An 11,353-nucleotide genomic window follows, 5' to 3' on the forward strand; every position below is an offset into this window, starting at 1 on the left:
AGATGTCTCGTCCAGTCAGCCGTGAGTAATCCCAAACCAATGGCGCTGTCTCAAACTATACCTACCTTTTCCGGTTTGTCTGATTTGTCATTGTGTTTTCTGACAAAAAAATTATAATATCCACTTTTCTATACATTATAATATGGTGATGTTTAAATTCATTTGTAGCATTTCAGACTATTGGTTTTATTGATTTTGTTTTGTTTTATTTAGACAACATTTTTATATTACCTTCAGTTAAGGTGCAGTCACATTTACCATTGATTAGCAAAATTCCGCTAGTGTAATCCAGTTATTTCAGTGGCAATTGGGAGATTGGGAGACATAATTTCACATGATGTACTTCCAGTGCTGAAGTAATTTCTCTTTGCAAATTTTGCAAAAATTTCATCCAGGCAATGTCGACTTAACCAGTTTTGTTTAACTCTACATTTCAATACTATAAAATGAGGCTATTTGAAAAACAGTTATTTCGGGTTTTTCATTTGCTAGCCGGCAGTATATTTTGGTATGTTTATTTTGTTGTAATTATTTCTGTGTTGTTTACAGTGGTGGGCCGTTAGGGCCAGCAGGGCCTTCTCTGCTGGCCCTATAAAAAAAAATTGTGTGAAAAATGTTTTTTTACTATTATTATTATTTAGGTATTTATACTTGTGTAATGTCCACAAAATGGCCTATGATTAGTTTCGTTGCAGTTGAACTGGAATATCCTACATAAAAAAAGTCTGTGGCCAGCACTACAGATAGTGCTACCCTTTTGTTCAAAGACGTCACATCTGATTTGTAACGAGCATTAGTGACAGAATCATCAGCCAATCAAATTTTGACGTTCAATGACAGCATGCCCTCTGGGTCTAGCTACTTGCTCGGTGCTACCCCCAGCGCTTAGTTGGGAATTTCCAAGGTATGAAAGTGAAATTGAACTAAAAGAAAATGACAGAAAAAATGCTTTAAAAAGAGAAGTAATAGATTTTAATGTTCCTTTAAGTAAAGGTGAAATTAAAACTATCATTAAGGAAAATATTATTAAAGAATGGAATACAGATAATAAGGGAAGTCATTTACATAATATAAAAAAAGGTTAATACTAAAGGAAGTGTTAGAAATAGAAAAGAAGAGGTTATAATAACTAGGATGAGACTTGGACACTCGGGATTGAACGCTTCACTGTTCATAACTGGAATACATGCTACTGGTCTATGTGGGAATTGTGGGGAGAAAGAAACAGTGGAGCATGTAATATATAATTGTACAAGGTATGATGAAGAAAGAAAGGAGTTAATATCATATTTAAACAAAAAAGGTAAGGTAAATAAGGATTTGGAATACTTAATAGGATATGAGTTTAACAGAGATAGAGAAGAATACAGGATATTAATAAAATACATATATACTACTGGGTTAAGTGAAAGGATTTAAATATAGAATGCGGATGCTCTATTCTATTCTGGATCTTTAGGAGATCACGGATTTAGTCTGGAGGAGCTGAACATGCAGCGCCAGGTGGAGCCTGGGGAGAAGGAATGGGATGGAGCATCTAATAATTATTTAAGTAGGAATATTTGTGTATATACGTGTGTAAGAACAGGAAAAGCAAAAACAAGGAAGAAATAGCTTATAAATAAACCATGACTGCATAACAGCAAAAGTATTCCTGCACATGTGGGAATTCAAGGTAATGAAGAGGTAGATAAAATGGCTAAAGAATCCTTAAATATGGATGATCCAAGTATAAATATTGCACTCAGCAGAATAGAAGGAAAACAGTTAATATTAAATGCATGCAATATTGTATGGCAGATATACTGGGACTCATGTCAAACAGGTAGGCATTATCACAAAGTACAAAGGAGTATAAAGAGAAGAAAAATAATTCATAACATAAGTAGAAGGGAACAAGTCATTTGAACACATATACGAACAGGACATTCAAATCTTAACCAAACACTATACATTATAGGGAAACACAATACTGGTCTTTGTAATGTTTGTTTAACAGAGGAATCAGTGGAGCAGGTTATGATGATATGTACAGCATATGAAAGAGAAAGGGATAGACTTAAAGATGAATTACAATCCTTAGGAGTTAAAGCCTTCTCTGCTGGCCCTATAAAAAAAAATTGTGTGAAAAATGTTTTTTTACTATTATTATTATTTAGGTATTTATACTTGTGTAATGTCCACAAAATGGCCTATGATTAGTTTCGTTGCAGTTGAACTGGAATATCCTACATAAAAAAAGTCTGTGGCCAGCACTACAGATAGTGCTACCCTTTTGTTCAAAGACGTCACATCTGATTTGTAACGAGCATTAGTGACAGAATCATCAGCCAATCAAATTTTGACGTTCAATGACAGCATGCCCTCTGGGTCTAGCTACTTGCTCGGTGCTACCCCCAGCGCTTAGTTGGGAATTTCCAAGGTATGAAAGTGAAATTGAACTAAAAGAAAATGACAGAAAAAATGCTTTAAAAAGAGAAGTAATAGATTTTAATGTTCCTTTAAGTAAAGGTGAAATTAAAACTATCATTAAGGAAAATATTATTAAAGAATGGAATACAGATAATAAGGGAAGTCATTTACATAATATAAAAAAAGGTTAATACTAAAGGAAGTGTTAGAAATAGAAAAGAAGAGGTTATAATAACTAGGATGAGACTTGGACACTCGGGATTGAACGCTTCACTGTTCATAACTGGAATACATGCTACTGGTCTATGTGGGAATTGTGGGGAGAAAGAAACAGTGGAGCATGTAATATATAATTGTACAAGGTATGATGAAGAAAGAAAGGAGTTAATATCATATTTAAACAAAAAAGGTAAGGTAAATAAGGATTTGGAATACTTAATAGGATATGAGTTTAACAGAGATAGAGAAGAATACAGGATATTAATAAAATACATATATACTACTGGGTTAAGTGAAAGGATTTAAATATAGAATGCGGATGCTCTATTCTATTCTGGATCTTTAGGAGATCACGGATTTAGTCTGGAGGAGCTGAACATGCAGCGCCAGGTGGAGCCTGGGGAGAAGGAATGGGATGGAGCATCTAATAATTATTTAAGTAGGAATATTTGTGTATATACGTGTGTAAGAACAGGAAAAGCAAAAACAAGGAAGAAATAGCTTATAAATAAACCATGACTGCATAACAGCAAAAGTATTCCTGCACATGTGGGAATTCAAGGTAATGAAGAGGTAGATAAAATGGCTAAAGAATCCTTAAATATGGATGATCCAAGTATAAATATTGCACTCAGTAGAATAGAAGGGAAACAGTTCATATTAAATGCATGCAATATTGTATGGCAGATATACTGGGACTCATGTCAAACAGGTAGGCATTATCACAAAGTACAAAGGAGTATAAAGAGAAGAAAAATAATTCATAACATAAGTAGAAGGGAACAAGTCATTTGAACACATATACGAACAGGACATTCAAATCTTAACCAAACACTATACATTATAGGGAAACACAATACTGGTCTTTGTAATGTTTGTTTAACAGAGGAATCAGTGGAGCACGTTATGATGATATGTACAGCATATGAAAGAGAAAGGGATAGACTTAAAGATGAATTACAATCCTTAGGAGTTAAAGAATTTTCATGAAGTAGTATTCTGAATAATGGTCCAAATGCAGGAAAACAAATAAGTGCAATCATGAGATTTCTTAAGAATTGTGGAATAATGAACAGAATTTAAGATTTAGGTGAGAAATGGTACATTGTCTTCACACTCCATCACAGTAGGTGGCGGTATGCACATATGAAGTTGGTTCGCAACCCGCCATAAAACCAAAAGAAGAAGAAGAACAGCAAAAGTAGGTGGCGATATGCACACAGGATGTAACACACCAAAAAAACGGAAGAAGAAGAAAAATAAAATGACAGCCGCAGTCGGCGCCGGCGCCTACACCAGTTCTTGTTGCCGATCTACTAAAAATGCTTTTTTTAAGGCGCTCTTTCGCAGACAAAAGAGGAATAACTGAGAAAGGAAGACCTACCCCCAAACTGAATGAGCTAACAAAGGTTTTGTGCGCTATTTCAAAGATTACAACTATGAATGGCTAACAGCTAGCACCAAGCACAAGAAGTTATTTGGCCATGTTTACTTTTTAATACGAGTAAAGGGACATGGAATGACAGACGCATGGACTTTCTTTACAAGTGACAGGTGAGTGCTTTATTGTTTGACGAGTATTGTATCATGCACAGTGTTATGGAGGTGTACGTGGTGCGTTGATAATACTGTGGCGTGGTGTGTGGATGTCCAGCATTTGTACACTTTTGCTGCTGTGGGCGTGTCGTCATTTAAGAGTGACGTGAATGTGCATAGTGACCCGTGTATTGGTGGATTACTTTTACTGATCCATGTAGGGAAATTTACTCTGCATTTAACCCACCCTAATCTAGCCTACTGTTGAAATTGTTGATCAGCTGTCGTTGTTGTTGAGAGCCTATGTTTGGCATAATATGCAAATTATATGCATATGGCTGCGTTAGCTGTTACAGAGATGTGTAAGATAGATGTATAGGGGTATGCAGTTTACAGGTGCTTACTGAAGGCCCTGACTGAAACCCCACGGTACGCCACTGGTTATTTATCATATTTTGTTCCATCTGGTCCTTCTTTCTTTTGCTTGAAAAATTACAAATGTAAGTAACCACACATTTTTAGGATCCATCTAGCTGTTTTAAAGTAAGGTACTTCCTTAACCAATTGCAAAATCAAAAATTCAGCCAGTTTTTGATACGTTCAAGCACAGATGTATAAATTTCAGTTTGACCGATTATTGGTGTGATCTCTTGGCCATCCCTACCTCTGATATGTGTGCTAATACATGCCGCTCGTGCGATTACTGTTCCATACTCGTGAGCCAAAAGATTTCAGTCACAGAAACTCTGGAACGGGATGGATTAAAGAATGAAAAAGAGAAAGAGAACAAGATAGGAAGATAATTTATCTGCAAGTGGTGTTAGGGTAGTTATCTCCTTGCCACGGCCCCCAGGTTTAATCTTGGTCTTTTCTCCGGCTAACCTCAACCTTTGGAATGCCACAGTCTCTTCCATTTGTCACCCAGGAATTTCCCATCCTTTAAATTAGGAGAATGCAGCGCTAATATATAACCAATTACACAAGTAGCATTTCCTGTGTTCCTTTGAGATTTTTTTTTCAAGCTCAAAGTGCCAATCAAGGCTGGAATGTCAGAACATGATTCTTATTTGCTAAGGGTCAGTGCACCATTGCCCCTACATTCTAAAGGCCCATTGTTCCCAAGCCAGGAGACTCCATAACCCTCTGCCCTTGCTCTCTTACCCTAGAGCCCCCACATCAAGGGTCCGCACTGTTTACACAGCATCCGCTCACAGAGTGACCTGCCACGTAAAGGATTAAATAAGGTAGGGCCCTCGCAGCAAAGGACAGAGCGATTCAATCACTGCCACAGATAGTTAGGCTGAATGCAAGAGTAAGAGAGGCAGAGAAGAGGCGACTTGGGTCTGGAAGCTTTTTCTGCAGTGAACAATGGGGAGATTGCTTTACCGAGACACTGAGCTCGCTGTCTTTTGTGTGCTTTCTTGATGAACCCACTCAAAGAGACATAAATGTAAAAGAGTTTCTCTCTGAGAATGCTTTCCGGAATTCTCAATGTACCACGTTTATGGAGCGCCATCTGATATTGGAGTACAGACTTAATTCAGGTGGAATGTCAATATTTGTTAATAAATATACTGAATTAGCCTGTAAACTAGGGCTGTGCAATTAATCGCATGCAATTGTCATGCGCATCTCGTCAGTAAAGCCGGTCCCGTGATTTCCTGCTTTCAGATTGAGCGGCATTCACTACACAGAGCCGTAGTTCACTGACAATTAGGCAATATCGCGTTCATAATTGCAGATGAAGCGCATTTGAGTATGAACACGATATCGCCTAGCTTGTCGGTGAACTACAGCTCTGTGTATTAAATGCCGCTCCATCTGAAAGCAGGTGATGGAGATTTACTACCAATCACGGAACCGGCTTTACTGACGAGATGCGCATGACAATCGCATGTGATTAATTGCACAGCCCTACTGTAAACCAACTGAATTAGCATGATGGTGTTACAACTGAAGATTTCACAGTTAAGGGGTGAGGGATGTGAGCCACCTGTATAGGAGGTTAATAATGAACATCTTCAGAGTCAAGCAATAGGGCACAATAGGAAATGAACCCTCTCCGTGCAATCAATGGCTAATTAATGGAAACATGATCATTTTGAGCACTGCAGATGCAGGGAGAATTTGGAAGAATGGATTATTCTTCATCTATCCCATTCCCTTGCAAATGTAAGAGCAGTGTTCTTTTTTACACAGATTTTTGTTTATCTATAAAACAATAACAAAAATATCATGAAAATTGAGTCAATATTTCATAATGATTGAAAATGGATTCATTTCAGTTAAGTTTATTCAGACTAAAATGGCATCTAATCTTAGCCTGAGAACAAACTTAAACCAAATATTTAAAAATGCTTTTAAAACATAATAATTTAACAAAAACATTATATAACATTATAAACATAATATAATGAGTACTTTATTGTAATACAATGCTAAGAATTTTAATGCCAATCCCTAACATTATTGACTATGATTGGATTATTTGAAATTTAGGTATTCCTCTTAAAAACCATGCTAATATTTTTCATTATTTTCTCATCAAATTTTTGTCAGCAGTATATTTGAATAAACTCTTTTACTGTAGTCATGATGCACATTTTGCATCTTGTTTTCATGATCCTTGACGAAATTTAAAAACCCTTTTCTGGTATTTCTTTGCATGCTGTTTTACCACTGCATGCAACCCTTCCCATCTTATTTCATGCCTTCTCATTCCAATTCATGCAGTAAAAGAGAGCGCAGGACATTTTGGCATCATTCTCTGCATATTATTTTCCAAACTTCTATTTATTTCTTCCCTCTGTAAAATATCTTCCTTCTCCAGGTGGATGACAGCATGACGGTGAAAGTGAGCATTGCTGCAAGAGTGTGGCATGAAATGAGAGCTGCTGGATGCTGACCATCTCCCTCAGCTGTGTCTTTAGGTGAAGTGTATGACATCTTCACGCTCACAGTGGAAGAGAATAGGCAGATGGTGTGCATTGTTAGCATGAAGGGCACTCTATCTATTCCTCTCTGTCAGGGACATCAGCAGCTGTAGAAAAGCTCTGCACACATTCAGACTGATTCTGCTTCAATGACAGTTGATTAGATTTCACTTAGCTTTTATTTTCTTTGGCCTCTGGTAACAGGAATTGAAAGCAACCAAAAGACGAGGAACCTTGGCAGCTGTTGCTGGAGAAGTCAAAGTTTCCGCTACTTCATTATCACTTATTGCCAAATTACCTCAGAATGCGACCGTCGCAATTCGCCCCCTAGTGGCATTTTTAATAAACGATTAATTTGTTTGTGAAGCTGACAATTTATCCAAACAGACCTGTGGTGTTTCGGTTTTCGTTTCCAATACAGAAACAGGACTGAAAGGCATTTTCCTCCTCTTATTGACCATGGTGGAATGAATGAAGAATAAATTAATAGCTATAAATCAAATGACCACCAATACTTTTTGCCTAAAGCTGCATTTTTAAGCAACTTAAATATTTATAATGTTAGACTCTACAGAAGAAACAAGTAGTGTGTTTTCAGTTTTTCATTTTTTTTTGGATAATTTTCACCTTGCGCACAAAACTGATTAGAATAGGCTACATCACATCCTGATGGTCACGTACTGTGTAGTCATACGAGTTGAAATATTTCAACCCATCTGAACATATGAATCTGCATCTGCAGTTCATGACTAACTTTTGGGAATAATGACATTGAGTCTATTGTCTCTCATAATCAATGAAAAGTAAGCTTAAGTCATTGTGGCATCAGTCAAATTAGCTGATTACAGTTTTTGTCGTCAAGAACAGTGCAAAAAATAACATTTCACAGACGATGCCAGTATTGTCACATTTATGGTCTGTTTTTGTTTTGATTTCCCTCTGTTCCTGCCTCCTGTTTATGTATGCCCTTATTTGGTTATGTTCCTGTCCTCATTATAGTTTGTTTATTTGGTTTTCCCCTGCATTTGATTGTTGATTGCTCCCAGGTGTGTCTTGTCAATTACCCCATGTACTTAAGTTCCTGTCTGTGTTATTTGAGTTTGTCTGGTATTGAACGTCAATGTTGTGTTTCTTGTGTGTCCCTGCTTGCCTTGTTTTATTTACCCGTCTTGGATGATTAAAGACATTTACTTTCAGTGTTGCCAATTTAGCTTTTGAGACTTTTTTCAAAAGTTTAGGGACAAATATTGCAACTTCTTGGACAAACCTTATCTAAGTTCTCATCTTTGTATAGATCAGTGAATTTGCCATTGTGATGTAATCTAGTGACATTTAGCTACCAGTTTTAGCTACTTTAAATTGAAAGCAGTTGGCAACACTGTTTACTTTGAGTTTATCCCACGTCTCCTCGTTCTTCGTTTCGCCACAGAAGGCAACCGTGACAAGTATAAATTATTTCTAGCTAAATGGGGACACATTTGAAATGCATATTTCAGGCATTTGAAATTACAGAAATAGTTGTAGAAAGCAATGGCAGCAGCTTGAATACTAATTAACCAAAAATTGTATGGCAGACATTATTTGTGTAATGGTTTAACATCAAGAACTGAGCATCTGCAGAACTGTTTCCACCATATTATTAAATATTATAAGAATACCAGGTGGTGGTCTCAGCATACACACATTCAAACCAGAGATCGGTCGTGTGCTCCATACATTCTCGTATCCACGTTTGTACAAATTGAAGAGATAATGAACGAAAGAACTGCCTTAATATTGAGCGCTTTAGCAGTGTGTGAATCCTGAACACTTTGACCTGTGACTTGCTGCACAAATGCAAAAACCAGATTGAAACAAAGGGGTCAGCGCTGTTTGCTCTCTAAACTGCTGTCTTTGCGACTATGTTGGGCATGCCAAGAATTCCACAGATCATTGTGTGTGCCGATATGGCTCAAAGGTATGCAGTCACGTTAACAGAAACCTGACCTACCTGACTGATCGAAACTACACCCACGCGTTATTAAGCTCACAATGCGTGTGTGGGAAACAATGAAACGGTCTTGGAAGCTAATTCCTTCCCAGATAGGGGATGGAGATGGACAGCTTTGAATGAAATGAGGTATGTGAAGAGAAATGCCAAGGTCTTCTCTTCATTCTGTGTTCTGTGGTTGCCAGGATATGCTTAGATTTATTTTATATATATTTTTCAGACACCACTGGCAAAACAGCTTTAGATGATTTCTATTTGCTGCTGCCTCAAAATGCTCTATTTTTAAAACATTCAGTACATTGGGTTTGGTTATTGCAGACAGCTGAGATAAATTCTTAAATTCTTACTGTTATGTTGTACAATATGTTGCATTGCGACATTGCTTGACTTTTTTATTAATATTTTTCTAGGATGATTTGCATCCTCAGTGCATTAATTTCAGAAATTCATGCATTCGAATGAATGCACATTTCACTGATGTCTGAATGAAACAGATTTGTTTCACAGTCCTAGTGGAAGTGCATTCCTGAGGGCTTTTGTGGTTCTTGTTTTATCCTCCCTGCCTGGCCCAACCCAGCTGTGGGAACAGGACTATGGGGCGTAACTTCATGCCCAGTCCTCTCACTTACTTAACACACACATGCACGCACATATCTGTTCACATACAGCAGTGGTTCTCAAACCTCTCCATGAAGTACCCCCAGCACTGCACATTTTGTATGGCTCCCTATATCTGACACACCCACTTCAGGTCTTGCAGTCTCCACCAATGAGCTGATGAGTTGAATCAGGTGTGATAGATGAGGGAGACATACAAAATGTGTAGGGCTGGGGGTACTCCAGAACAGGTTTGAGAACCACTGACATACAGTACACAGCATACACTCCCTCCTTTGCCACAAAAAATAAATAAATAAAGTGGCTTTATAATGCACCTGTACATAGAATATTCCCTTTCTTTCCTGTCAAATATGAATTAATATTGAAAATTGTCTGTAGTTTCTCAGTTTTTAGTTAAATTAAATTACATTTAAGTAAAATATGGAAAAATGTTTTGTGCTCAAAATTATTTTACAGATGCAACTCAAAATATTAAATTTATATAGCTTGTAGATACTATATGTAGTTTGCTACAAAGTACCCAAAATGCATCTTTCTCCATTGACGACCATTCAAAAGTAAATGGCATTATATTAGATGTTGTACTAATGTCTGATTGTTTTATTTATATAATAGTTTATATATTTATTTAAGTAAAAGTGTGAAAATGCCTTTTTTTCATATCATCTGGCTTGACGTCACAGCTCAGGAGTCAGGTCAAGTTTTTATAGCACTTATACAATAGAGATTGTTTCGAAGCAGTTCTATCTGAGGCAAATTAAAATTCTTCTGTAAAGCAGCTCTATGACAATAGTGTCATTCAATTGAATGTTGATTCAGTTCAATAGCTGTGTAAAGTTCATAAATGAGAAAATATCAATTCAGCTATAAACAGCTCTGCTGAAAAGTTCAGTGTTGATTCAACTCAGTTCAATAACTTAATGTTGCAAAATCCATCAATTATGAACAATAGTCACAGGATAATCGCTGGTAAAAGCCTTGTGATGTTATTGTGATCAGCCAATCACGATTGTCAGGTTGTTGCTTTTCTGCAGCACCAGAGTAATTTGTCACGTGACATGTATGACGAGGATTAGCTGCCAATTTCAGTTATTTCAGTGTGCACTGTAGTAGAGATCGACCGATATGGGTTTTTCTATAACCGATGCCGATGTTTAGAGGTCAGGGTCAGCCGATGGCCGATATGTGCTGCCGATTTTTAGGGCCGATATCTTGAAGTTTTCCCCTTCATTTGCATGCTAAAATGTCACACTAATAATAAGTGGATGCACAACATTTCTAAACTTAACATCATAATTTATTGAACACTGACTTGAACCATCTCTCGAATCTTAATTTTGTGCACTGCACGGTATTAAAATAAAATATTTATCCAAAGTTAACCAAACAAATCAATAAACTTACCAAGTATTAAATATATAAAACCGGTAATAAAAAAAAAACTGTCAATCATTTACATAAAAGTTTTAGAGCATTTATCAAGCAGAATTTTTCAAGTTTGTTGGAACATAAATGTAAACTTAAATATACATTTAAATAAAATAAATACAACTTTATAAATAAAAATCAATTAAACTGATTTTTACATTTTTAAAACTGATTTTTATTTATAAAAAATAAATAATGGTAGTGCTGCAAACAC

At 36.6% G+C, this 11,353-nt stretch overlaps 1 long non-coding RNA gene across 1 annotated transcript in view; it reads left to right on the forward strand.

Moving 5' to 3' along the window:
• Positions 1–3,874: 3,874 nt before the first annotated feature.
• LOC107595884 (uncharacterized) overlaps positions 3,875–11,353 on the forward strand; it is a 9,365-nt gene continuing 1,886 nt past the window's right edge. Inside the window, exons 1-2 of the long non-coding RNA XR_001610310.1 lie at positions 3,875–4,185; positions 6,998–7,097. This is a non-coding gene — a long non-coding RNA (uncharacterized lncRNA). The remainder of the gene's footprint in view (positions 4,186–6,997; positions 7,098–11,353) is intronic.

This window comes from Sinocyclocheilus grahami, unplaced genomic scaffold (genome assembly GCF_001515645.1).
Source record: "Sinocyclocheilus grahami isolate Dianchi unplaced genomic scaffold, SAMN03320097.WGS_v1.1 scaffold209.1, whole genome shotgun sequence".
Lineage (NCBI taxonomy): Eukaryota > Metazoa > Chordata > Actinopteri > Cypriniformes > Cyprinidae > Sinocyclocheilus > Sinocyclocheilus grahami.